We start from the raw sequence: 13,273 nt of genomic DNA, 5'->3' as shown, positions 1-13,273 counted from the left end.
CAGTCACTCGGAGGGGTTGGGACTTCGTGCAGACCCAGAGACTTTCCAGGTCTACTATTCAGGGAACAGGGGACAACCGCAAGAACTTGAGTAGGATTGTGTAGGCTGCCTGCCAGCTTGTCCAGGCCCACAGAGCTCTCACAGAAGAGGACATCGCCTGAACTCAGCCAGCTTGATATTTCTTATCAGTACAAACTGAAAAATTCTTTTCTTTATCACCAGTTGCTCATTAGGCATCTTTTGGCTCCATGGATACAAATATGTGTGTGTGGATTTCCCACCTGCCCCTGCCCTTGGCTAAAAGACCCAGTCTTCTTTCCAACATCCCTGGAGTCCAATCTGAAGTCATAAGCTGGAAGCCGGTGGGCAGAACTCTATCTGCAGATATTTGTGTGGTCTGTGTAGAGTTCTGAAAATTAGAAAATGTCATCAGAGGCACCTGTTATTTTTAGCTTCTTTGGAGAAGTCAGAAGATGTAGCAATCTTGGAAAGCATTTCTGAAAGACAAACTACTGAGCCTAGAAGCTCAGTGTTTGAGAAAGGCTAGGTGGTCTCACCTGCGACAGGCCTGTGCCTCCCTTGGGTCTTAAGTTCCTGGATTTGGGTTTCTTTCTCCTGGTTTAAGTAAGAAGTGAACATCATCTAGATCATTTATCTTTTTCACAATGGAGTGGCAGAACTCATCAATGTACAATGTAGTTCTGGATTTTTATTTCTATCTTCACTGTTTGCAATTTGCCATTCTTGAGTTATCCAGGAATAAAATGAAAACACTTTCTTTACTAAACCATATCTCTGTGACTATTTGCTTTGCTTCATAAGACATGACAGAAACTTTGAAATTGCTACGCATGAGAGTTGGATCAAACACCTAACATAAAGTGTCAACCTTGTGAGAGGGTGTGAAAGGGATTTCCTTCTTCCAGGGCTGCTGTTGACTTGCAGAGGATTGTCACTATCTCTATGCACCGCACAGTCACATAGTTAAAGTTTTCTGGAAGAGATTTTAATCTATTTAGTTGAGTATAATTCTGTGGGAGGATTCCTTACAGAACACTGTTCCCTTTTTTTTAATTGATTCTAAATAAATGAGTTCTCTACCTTCAAACACTGGTTATTCCATTTATAGACAGTTATTCTACAATAGATGTAAGGAATGACTTTTCTCATAGGCTTATTACAGTAATGTTTCTAGTTGTTTATGGAATTATTTCTTTTACTAAGTCAAAACTCATTTGATAATTTCTGTGTATTATATCTGATGAAGCTTCTTAGATGCTTCTCTCCTGCATAAAATTCTCAACATTCAATGACACTGCTTAGTCCTGTCATAGTTAATTTAAACATCGCCCTTTATTTCCAAGGTTGGTCCAATGACATGGCTCCTGGGGTGTCTGATGTGTTAGCAAATATATTGCCTAAGACATTTTTAAATGCAGCATTTTTATTTTGGAGTGTTGAAAATAATATCCAGAAGTAAATGAAGTCCTTTTTTTCCTGCCTTAATTTCATTAGCAATCTTATAGACAGAGAATGAAAAAAATAGATGGCAATAGGACTGCAAATTATAAGACTACAGGAAGCACCTTTCACAGTTTGTTCTGTATAGACAGTGTACTTAAGTTTTGTGTGCCAAGCCAATCTCGGTGAACATAGGTAGAAATCTTAGGCAAATCCTAGAGAGAAATTCTGCATGGGCATTGATGATTATAAATAGAACCATCATCACTCACTACAGAATATAAAAAGACCAGAGGTCAAGAGTGATATTGCTCATCAGTAGACTTGCATTCTATTTATAAAGACCTATGTTTGATTTCTGGCACCACACACACACAAAAGAAAGAAAGAAAGAAAGAAAGAAAGAAAGAAAGAAAGAAAGAAAGAAAGAAAGAAAGAAAGAAAGAAAGAAAGAAAAAAATGTAGAAGAAATCTTTATAAGAGTAAGAAGCTGGAAGTAAGGATTTTACTAGAGAAAACTATAAATGTCTCGATTTTTCCATGTTCCCACACAATTTCCACAGGAGATAGGGCATGTTTTAACCAAAAAAAGAGAGAGCGTTCTGGGAACAATGTAGAAAATGTGGCCCTTGCCTTTGAATTTGAAGATATGAAGTGATTGATATGTACCTTGACATGTAACTCCATCATGTACGTCCAGTGTTCTAGAAGAGAATAGATCAATAAAAAAAAATAAACAGAAGAATTTGTACATCTGAGAATGTAAATCACATTGGTTTTAGTTGCCATGTCATAAAATTGCCTTATAGTGAGTTTCTAAGCAACCATCCAGATATTTCTCATGTGAACTGCAATTCAGTCAGATAGCTTGGTATTTTATATGAGCAAATAATTTTTTGAAGTGAGCTCGGAGTCAACTTGCTACAGAGGCAGTGTCATTAAATGTGGATTTAGAATGCCTTGGTTTATGCTTCCCCTTGTCTACTTTTGGCTACCTATTGATCTCTCTGATTCTCAATTTTCTCATCTGCGTCCTGAAAATTTTAATATCCTCTCCCTCCACATCTCAGGAATTTTGAAAATTTAATGTGTTCATATGCAGGTGCCTATGTTTACCATATTAGAAATAATCTTAAATATGGGTCTCTTCTGCCTTCCTGATGATACTGCGAGTTTGTGGCTTTATCCAGTCACCCTTCAAGACACAGTATAACAGAGGGTCTGGGAACTGTTACCAAGAAAGTATTATCCCTTATAAGTGTGTGACTTTAGGCAACTCACTTCAATTACCTGGTTCTCAGGACCCTTTCTCAAGTGTGAAATAATAATATTTGATCATATAAAACTTAAGCATTTAGCTCAGAGCCTGGATCCTGGCATGTTTTCCGATTTTTTGTTTCTCTCTCTCTCTCTCTCTCTCTCTCTCTCTCTAACACTATTGCTTTTATAGATATGGGAGAGTTTTCTGTTTGTTTAGTGACTTAAATAGTCTCCTCAAAATTTAAACACAAGGCATCATTGACCTACCTTACTTGTTCTGTGCTTGCTTTGGAGATGATTGCAGTGCCTTCCAATCGGTCAACAATGAGGAGTGATGTCCAGCACGAGAAGGAGGAATGACCCTGGGATGCCATTTTTGACTCTTCTTCCTTTCTTTCTTTCTTTCTTTCTTTCTTTCTTTCTTTCTTTCTTTCTTTCTTTCTTTCTTTCTTTCTTTCTTTCTTTCTTTCTTTCTTTCTTTCTTTCTTTCTTTCTTTCTTTCTTTCTTTCTTTCTTTCTTTCTTTCTTTCTTTCTTTCTTTCTTTCTTTCTTTCTTTCTTTCTTTCTTTCTTTCTTTCTTTCTTTCTTTCTTTCTTTCTTTCTTTCTTTCTTTCTTTCTTTCTTTCTTCTTTCTTTCTTTCTTTCTTTCTTTCTTTCTTTCTTTCTTTCTTTCTTTCTTTCTTTCTTTCTTTCTTTCTTTCTTTCTTTCTTTCTTTCTTTCTTTCTTTCTTTCTTTCTTTCTTTCTTTCTTTCTTTCTTTCTTCTTCACACCTGGCAATGCACAGGGGTTATTCCTGGCTCTGCACTTAGGAATTACTCCTGGCAATGCTCAGGGGACCATATATGGGATGCTGGTATTCGAACCCAGGTTGGCTGCGTGCAAGCCCTACCCGCTGTGCTATCGCTCCAGCCCCCAACTCTTCCTTATTTATTCTCACCTACATTGCTTATAAAAATCTCGTCAATTCTTCTAACAAGAATCTTTCCTCCAAATTCTAGGTTTCTTATCTGTATCTCTCAATGAACAATTACTTCGATTGTGTCACTTTCATTTTATCCCTCAGCGCTTCCTCTCACTGCTTTAATTAGAGAGGAGTTACTCTCCCCTTGGGTTGCTCTGGACTGCCAGCCCTAGATTGCATTGTTTGCCGTCCTCCTCCGAGGTGACCTGTGTTTTCCACTCTGTTGCTTCCCAGGACCTCTTTAGACTGAAGGTGACAACCTGAGCTATTAGAAATTAAGCTGCAAAAAGAGGAAAAAGGTAAAATTTTTGACTTGTCCTGGCCCAAACTTGAAATATGGGGTATAACTGTGTCTAAGAAAAAAAAGATTTTAGTTGAGAGTGAGGAAAACATAAAGAACCTTTTTATTGGTATTTTTGTTTGTTTGGAGAATCACCCAGCAATGCTCAGGACTTATTTCTGTTTCTTTGTTTGAGGATCACTGCTGGTAGGCTAGAGTGGCCCTGGGGCACTTCATATGTAGCACTGTCGTCCCGTTGTTCATCAATTTGCTCTAGCAGGCACCAGTAACATCAACATTGTGAGACTTGTTGTTACTGTTTTTGGCATGTTGAATATGCCACAGTAGCTTGCCAGGATCTGCCATGAGGGCAGATACTCTATGTAGCATGCCAGGCTCTCCGAGAGGGGCAGAGGAATCAAAGCCAGGTCAGCCACGTGCAAGGCAAACACCCTACCCACTGTGCTATCGCTCCTGTCCGCTGCTTATATACATCTTAAAAATCATTATAACCTGATTTTTTGAAAGAAATTTTTATTCAGGAATAAAAAAAGTATTGTCTTCCACCAGGAAAGTTAAATATACTAAATTCTGATAATAAAAAATGTCTTTATTTAGTTTGGGCCCATCTTATTCTCTGTAAAAATGGTTTGATTTTTCCCACTTTTGTGGAAATTCTGAGACTAGCTTCTAAACCTTAATAGACTGTCGGGGGGACTAGATAGGACAGTAGGTAGAGCGTTTGCCTCACAGCTGGCTCACATACCCTGTATGGTCCCCTGAGCCCTACCAGGATTGATCCCATAGGACAGAGTCAGGAGGAAGCCCTGAGCACAGTTGGTGTGGCCTAAAAACCTAAAAAAAGAAAGAAAAGAGAAAAAGACTGTGAGGAGTCAGCAAGTCCCAGATTAGGAATTGCTAGGTATGACTTTGATTGTAGTCATTAAAAATCAAGTCATTTAAAAATTAAGTGAGAAAGATGTAATGAATATTAAGAAGAGAATGATTTAAAAATTCAACCATTTAGTCCCTCTTTATTTTCATTAACATTAAGGTATTTATGATGATTGCTAATATATTGTAACTAAATTCTCACTTATTTAGAAATGAATTAACTGCTTTATTTCAGGGGAGGAGACAGATTGAAAAAAGCAAGAGTTGTGCATCAAAAAGATCTGATCCTTCTTTTACACTCTGACTGACCTTCATGATGTTAGTACTTCTTTGATGCTTGATTTCATCATCAATAAAGTATCAGGAACACTTACCTTGTCATATTACCATGAGGAGAGTTGGTGCATGTTAAGCAAGATAATGATGGGCACAGTAAACGTAGTTATTAAAATGTGGTTTTTATTATGGGATGAACAAGTTTCCATTTTATAGATTCTTACTAACCATTCCTCATTTTCTGAAGAGGAAACAATTGGAGACTGTCACGTAGCTATTATGTGTGCATTGGACTAATATTGGCTGTATTAATCATTTTAGGTCAGCTTTGCTGTGGAAAGCAATAACTCTAAAATCTTTCTAAACAGCAATGTCTTTAATTGTTTGTGCTTATGATGTGTTTGGGCTTCTCTGTTCTTCATTTCCTCACTGGGAAATATGGGCTGAGGAAAGCATACCATCTGGACTGTTGCTACTGATAGGACCAGAAAAGAAAGATGGAGAAGACCGCAGGACTCTTGAAAGATTGCACTCAGAAATGACATGTCATTTTTCACTTGTGCTTGATTGAGTAAAAAAAAAAATGGCTTACAGTGCTATCTAACTTCAAGATGATGGAGACTTGATAGCCTCTTCTACAACCTGAGGTAGAGAAAAATACAGATTTAGGTGAATAATTAAAACTTTCACTGAAACCCAGACTTCTGACTGACTTATGGACAAAATTAGCAGAGGTATGAGTTCTCATCTCTTCTGAAACCATTTTTCTATGACATGGCCTCACAATGTACATATTTCATGGTGCATCAGTAACCATGTCTAAATGTAAAGGCCCGAGGCAAAACAATATGAAGGTGGATCATGGGTTGTCATTTTATGTTTATTTATTTGTTTGGGCCACAGCTAGCAGTGCTCGGGGGACCTGTAGATCAAACCCAGGGTCATAACTCAGATCTATCTCTCATTTTTACGGTTATGGGTATTCAAACTGAGTAAATGCCTACTGTTTAAGACTTAGCCTCTTCCCTAGTCACTCATTTGCCTGATATGCTAACAGAATATCTGTATTCTGTTTATTTCTTCTCCACATAATGCCTTACCCCAGTGTTAGTAACTTTGCTTTCTCCTTTTGGGTTATAGGTGAAGAAAGTAGAGTTGCTGTGTGTGTGTGAAACTATGGATCATGTCAGAGGGTCAAAGAAATTTTATGCTTTCATTTTCAGTGTTGTAAAACTTGGACTCATCAGAGCACTTCTGTGTTTCTACCTGAGTGCCCATTTAGCTGAGGCATAAAAGATCCCTATCCTTACGGCCTATTCAGATAAAACAAGAAAAACTCTGTCATCATCATTCCTCTCCAAGCAAACTATGGAACTTTTAATTAAATGGCTGGGGAGGGGGCAGAGTGGGGAGAACATCTTTAAAAAGAGAGAGAATAAAGAGAAATCCCATATTCTGATCTTGAGTCCCAAAGGAGAAGAGATCATGGTACAAACTGGTCCTAACTCAATGAATTTGTATAGCTTCAGAGATTGTGGTTTTACTCTTTTAATTTGCTGACCTACTGATTTATCTTCACTGCTTTGGGTTTTCCTACAATTGACCAGTATGTAGCTCATCTCTGTCTCCCACTTCCCACCCGATAATATATTTTCCCCTTTGTATGTTCTGTGATGCTCTGCCATGATTCAATATTTTTATAATAATAAATCAGAAATTTGAAATAATTCAAAATTTGTATAAAACCATTTCCCTTTTTGTGCTCTTAGTCAGAAAGCAAGAGTTGAACAATTATTAGTGAAAGTATATTTAAAATTCCCAGCTCTTATGAAAAAAACCTGTCATGCTCATTAAATTTTATCGGGTTAATATCTATTTCTCAGAGACTCTATCATGGAGTACTTTCAGAATATAATTTGAGTCACAACCCATAATCCAGTTTGAATTACAAGATGGATTTGCAAATAAAAACTTTAATTTTATTTTGTAATAGTTACTATTTGTTCAGATGGTTTATGTTTTGAGCCCAACCTCACTTACTTCTCCTGTGAGCAATCCCATGTTTCTACCCAAAGCCATGAATTCACATCAACCTGTATTAGCTCTGGAAAGTGGGAAGAAATAGAGCGAAGAGTTTCAGTGTGTCACTGTCACTGTCACTGTCATCCTGTTGCTCATCAATTTGTTCGAGCGGGCACCAGTAACATCTCTCATTGAGAGACTTATTGTTACTGTTTTTGGCATATCCAATATGCACGGGTAGCTTTCCAGGCTCTGTCTGGAGGGCTCGATACTCTCAGTAACTTGCCGGGCGGAGGAATTAAACACAGGTTGGCCCTGTGAAAGGCTAAAGCCCAACCGCTGTGCTATTGATCCTTTTGCATATCATTTGTGCTACTTCCTGGATGGTATTCAACTTGTCTTAACCCCAGCTTCTTCATCTATGAACAAGGTTAAGCCTTGTTTTTGTCAACCTACTTTTTATCATTGTGAGGATTCAGTCATTGGAACAATAAACAGTGTTTTATATGTTTATGTTTTAACATAATAAAGAAAATGGATATACTCTGATACTTGGCCAAGGTGAATCAAACCTGAATTTTGTGTATTCAAAGTATGCTCTCTGTCTGTCATTGTGAACAGTAAAGTCAGCTATCTGTAGCTGCTAAGAAAATACTGGATCATGTACATGCAAACCTAGTCTGTCATTGCAACTGGCCATGTTAGCTCTGCTAACTCTTCCAAAGTTAGCAGAGCTAACTTTTATTTTGAATACTGCCTTTGATTTTGAATACTTGTATTACTTGCCACTTGCCATCTCGTTGATCTTCGATTTGCTCGAGTGGGGGCCAGTAATGTCTCCATTTGTCCCTGTCTTGTGCTAGTGTAGCCCAATGGTATCTGCTCTCTCCAGGAACATGAAGAGGTCAAACCGTTCCTTCAGGTTTTTGACTAAGAAGTCTGACCATCTCGTAGGTGGGCGGCCATGTGGTCTTTTGATGTCTTGTGGAATCCAGTCGGTAACAGTTCTAGTCCAGCAGTTGTCTCTAAATTGCATTATGTGTCTGGCCCATCTGATTTTTGACGCCTCAGTAAATGAGACAGTGTCCCTGATTCTCGATCATCTACGGAGGTCGGAAATCCAGATTCCTTTTCTCAGTTGAGTGAAATGTGATACTCCTAGCATAGCTCTTTCGATTCCTCTTTGTGATACCCAAAATACCCAAATAGTGTTCTCATCTTGTTTTCATAGGGCCCAGGTCTCTGAGGAATATGTTAGTGCAGGAAGAACAATGGAGTCAAAAAGATGTGCCTGGAGCTGGAAGTTCTTCGTCCTCTTAATCACTTCTTTGATGCTCTTGAAAGCATTCCATGCTGCTCTCTTCCTCCTGTGCAGTTCTGGCGCCAAGTCGTTCCTCATGTTGAGTTCTCGACCCAGATACATATAACTGCTACATTCAGAGAAGTTCATTCCGTTGAGAGCAAATGGAATGTCAGGGACTAGCTCATTTTTCATGAACATTGTTTTGCTGAGATTCAGCTGTAGTCCGACCTTTCCACACTTTCAGTTGAAGTTGGCCAGCATTTGTGCCGCTTGGCCAATGTTTGGTGTTATTAGAATGATGTCATCATCGAATCGGAGGTGGTGTAGTTGCTGACCGTCTATCTTCACTCCCATTCCTTCCTATTCCAGTCATTGCATGATTTTCTCCAGGGTGGCACTGAAGACTTAGTATGTTTATGTTAGGCATAAACGTACTAAGATCCTTAATACCTAACAAGTGCACTCATACATTAATATGACTAACATTAGGTGAGATCCTGCAACTTTATTATTTATGACTCATACTATGTCACGTTTGTTTCCTCTTCTCCCTCCATTAGAGTTTCGAGGAAAACATGAATTATATCCCTTATTTATTTAGTTATTATTAAATAGCACTGTAGCACTGTCATCCCATTCATCGATTTGCTCGAGCGGGCACCAATAATGTCTCCATTGTGAGACTTGTTATGTGTTTTTTGGCATATTGAATACACCACGGGTAGCTTGCCAGGCTCTGCTGTATGGGCAGGATACTCTTGGTAGCTTGCCACGCTCTTGAGAGGGATGGAGGAATCAAACCTGGGTTGGCCACATGGAAAGCAAACGCCCTAGCAGCTGTGCTATCGCTTCAGTCCAATAATTATTAAATAGTTTGTAAAATTTTGGTGACTTGATTAGAACCGTGTATGGAGTTCTCTTGGGTTAGAAGAGATGTACATGCATAGAAACAACACTGCATTAATATATAGCAAGAGCAGACTCAATGTTGTACATCAGAAGAGCAGGTGACTTTTCAGCAATGGCTTGCCATACCAGATTCTTGTTCAAATCTTATGTTCTCCCTTTCCTCCCTTTCTTCCTCTTCCTCTTTTCTATTTCAATCACAATCCTCACTAATGTTTGGGTAACAGAAACTAGGTAATAATCTATGGACACTGAATCCATGATTAGCTGGGAAGTTTAAATTGGAAGGTTCTGCCTCTTCTATCTAGATAACTGCATTTATGTTGGATATTAAACATTGTCTCCTCTGTAAGTACTTATGGGGTGACTCTAGACACATCTTTTAGGCTGTGAGTGGCTATAGTATTTGTTATTAAAATATTTATTTGAAAATAATATAAAGCAACTCCATTTTATTATGTATTTATTAGTTATACCTTCCCAATGGTCTCCACTTCTCCCTTCTCTTCATTATAGCCAGTGTCTGAACTTTCCTGGTATAGATTCTCTGGAAGAAGATGGTGAGGAGCAACTAGAGTGTCAGTATTAGAGGCAATAGTGATATAATTAGTGAAAGTGAGGTTTAGGATCAGAAACTTTGGGCAAATGGCTGGAAATGGTGGGTGATAGAGATAGGACAGAAACATTACATAAGAGGACACCTCTGTGATACAGCTGAAATATGTTGCCATCACAGCACTTAACAAGCTGCCTTGTCATTTTTTGTCTGCAAGTCTCAGTACCCATTAGACTTCAAGCCCGAGTAAGAGGAGTGAGGAATTCTTTCGTTTTTGAGATCAGGGTGTAGTAAATACCATTGATTTCCTATGGTCACCAAAGAAGTACATTGACAGCTCCATTCCAACTAATTTGCTTGCAGATTTGATCCAATTCAGAAATAGGGAAAAAAGAATCTAGATATACCTTTCCTATTGGGGTTACTCCGAACTCTAAAATTACAAGGATCTTTTGAGTTTGTCCCTTTATTCATAGTAAATGCCTTCTCAGCCTCTCCTGTATAAAAATATGTCCCTAAATGGTTCCTTTTGAACCTTATGAAGGAAAAATGGAAAACCATTCCGGGGGAATACAGTATTCTTCTCTTTTTGTTTTCGAAGGGCTGGAGTTAAATCCTTGCTCATTCTTGCTCCATTTTCCATTTTCTCAATGTTGTAACTTTGAGTAACTCAAACTAGTGCTGTGGGAGTGAAGTATTGGGAAGTTCTCTTAGAAACATATGATGTTTGTATGATGTATCCTTCGTCTGATGGATTAGATCCTCATGAAATGCTTACAATATTTACTTCCCACTGGGATTTTATATGGTGGTCACAAAAATAAGTTTCACAGCATGGGGTTATGCTGGCCTATTATATTTGGAAGGAATTTTTCATGAATTGTCCTTTATCTGTGAGAGAAAGATTAATAGACACATGTATTCCTGCCAGCTAGTCATATAGTCTTTCATTTCTCTATTGAGTATATTCTCTATTAAAAGCATCATGATATGTTATGGCCAAAAAGGGTGAAAGATGTGGTCAGAGTCCATGAGGTAAATTATGTCTTTGATCTTCGTTGACAAAGGGGTTGACAAACTTTTTCTGAAAAGGGCCAAAGAGTAAATGTTTCAGATTTTGCTGGTGGCCGTTTACTTACTGTTTCCAGGACTCAGTTCTACTGTTGAAGTACAAATGCAGCTAATTAATGAACAAATGGATATGGCTGTGCCACACTGACATTTTATCAATGGATATTGAAACATGAAGCACATGTAACATGCTTGTGTCATATTGTATTATTCTTTAACATTTTTCACCATTCACTTACAAATGTAACCACTCTTACTTAGCCTTATAGAATGTGCAAAAAATAGGCAATAGGTTGAATTTGGCTCTGGAGCTGCAGATTGCCCACCCCTGACCTAGCTGATGGTTAATGACAATTCTGATCTGATGCCTGTGTCCAGATCCTCTAGTTCTGCAAAAATAGAGATCTAGTTAGTATAATCGGGGTAATCCATTTTCTTTCATCCTACTCTCAACTTTGGCTCCCAGCCCTAACTCCACAGGTCTTTCTATAAAACAGAAATCATTTTATAAATTTATGATACTACTGGTGACATCCAGGAGCTTGTTTTCCTGGGAGAAAATGAGAATGACTCCAGTGACTATTTCACCACTGAAACAGTTTAATTTAGTGTCTTTTTTTTTCTCTTTTTCCTCTTCTTTCCCTATCTCCATACTAAAAATTAACATAAAAATTCCTTCTGGCTAAATTCCCAATACATTTTCACAGTGAGCATTTTCTGAAGTGAAAATTAGTAGCTTCCTTGCAGTTTTCATTGGGGATGTGAAATTGTGTAGCTCGCAGGGGTGGAGAACTCCAATCCCATTTATGAATTAATACATGCTGCTGAAGGTACCTCACAATCTGCTGGGTGCAAGGCATTCTTTTCTACAGAATCCCACGTGCCTAAATAGTGTATTTTAAATTTCTTTCTCATTCCATCTGTGGGAGAGTATCATTTTCTATTTGTACAAATGAATTACTATGTAAAAACTAGTACCTATGAAAGATTATATTATTTACACTGTCTTAGGGGTTGCAACAGTTGGAGAAATTATGACTCTTTTTAGTTCCTTCACCCTCTCTCCCAATTTTTATCCACATGAAATCTAGTTACAATATTAAGGAAACCCTCAAATGGGCACTGTAATCAGTAAGAATAGGCAAGTTGGGGGAAGAGCTGACTCAAGTTCTTTTTATAGCCACAGAATGTTTAGATTTTATAGGATTTCCTTGCATATGGATATGATGCCACTTTTACATCTCACTTGGTCCTTCTTTTTCAACTTCCGCCTCTTTGTAGTTCTAACCATTGGGTTTCTTTTTTTTTTTTTCTTTGTTTTTTTTTTTTTTTTTGCTTTTTGGGTCACACCTGGCGATGCACAGGGGTTACTCCTGGCTCTGCACTCAGGAATTACCCCTGGCCGTGCTCAGGGGACCATATGGGATGCTGGGATTTGAACCCGGGTTGGCCGCGTGCAAGGCAAATGCCCTACCCGCTGTGCTATCTCTCCAGCCCCCCATTGGGTTTCTAAAGCAGTCTTAATTTCCCACTCTATAGTTATAAGCCAATAAGATAGGAACCTATCTCAATGGGATGGCTGTGGTCTTTGGAATCACAGAGACTTGAATTTTAATCCTAGTCTTTCCACTTTGAAGCTATTGTAGATTTCAGGGAAAGTAATTAGGTTATTTGTGCTTTAATTCAGATAGCAATGAAAGGAGGAGAAATACTACTTTGCAGAGATGAGGATTAAATGAGATCATAGTAAGTATTCAATAAAAGGTTGGGGAAAACATTTAGCAAGTACTCCTAAAATTGCTACGACTTTAAAGAATTTTCTTTTTCTTTCATTTATGATTCAAACACTTGTTACACTGCTGTTTTCTTCTAGGAATACAGAAAAACAAAGTAGACGTACAATGTGAATTTGAGGAGCCCACATTTAAGTAGGAAAGGGAACTATACACTAGTACCATACAGAAAGCAAGTCTAAAACAGGAGTGTGCCAGGCAGAATTGTCCCCAAAGTATAGAAGTGCTACCTAAACACTTTGGAGCATAAAAATATAGTTATTGGAGGGTGAACAGAAGTTTGCCAGGGAGAGAAGAATGAAAACGTGCTTCCATTAGAAAGAAAGTGCCAATTTGGTTTTACATCTAAGGCCAATCAGTTGGTACCATTAACCTTTATCCAGCAGGGATTGGTCACAGAGAATGAGACCAAGAAACATATAAGGACATGAATGGATATATGGATTATCCAAGGTTTTATGGTCACTGGGCAGCCATAAGTGAGAACAT

Source organism: Sorex araneus, chromosome 5, assembly GCF_027595985.1.
Source record: "Sorex araneus isolate mSorAra2 chromosome 5, mSorAra2.pri, whole genome shotgun sequence".
Taxonomy (NCBI): Eukaryota; Metazoa; Chordata; class Mammalia; order Eulipotyphla; family Soricidae; genus Sorex; species Sorex araneus.
This window is presented reverse-complemented; position numbering follows the sequence as displayed.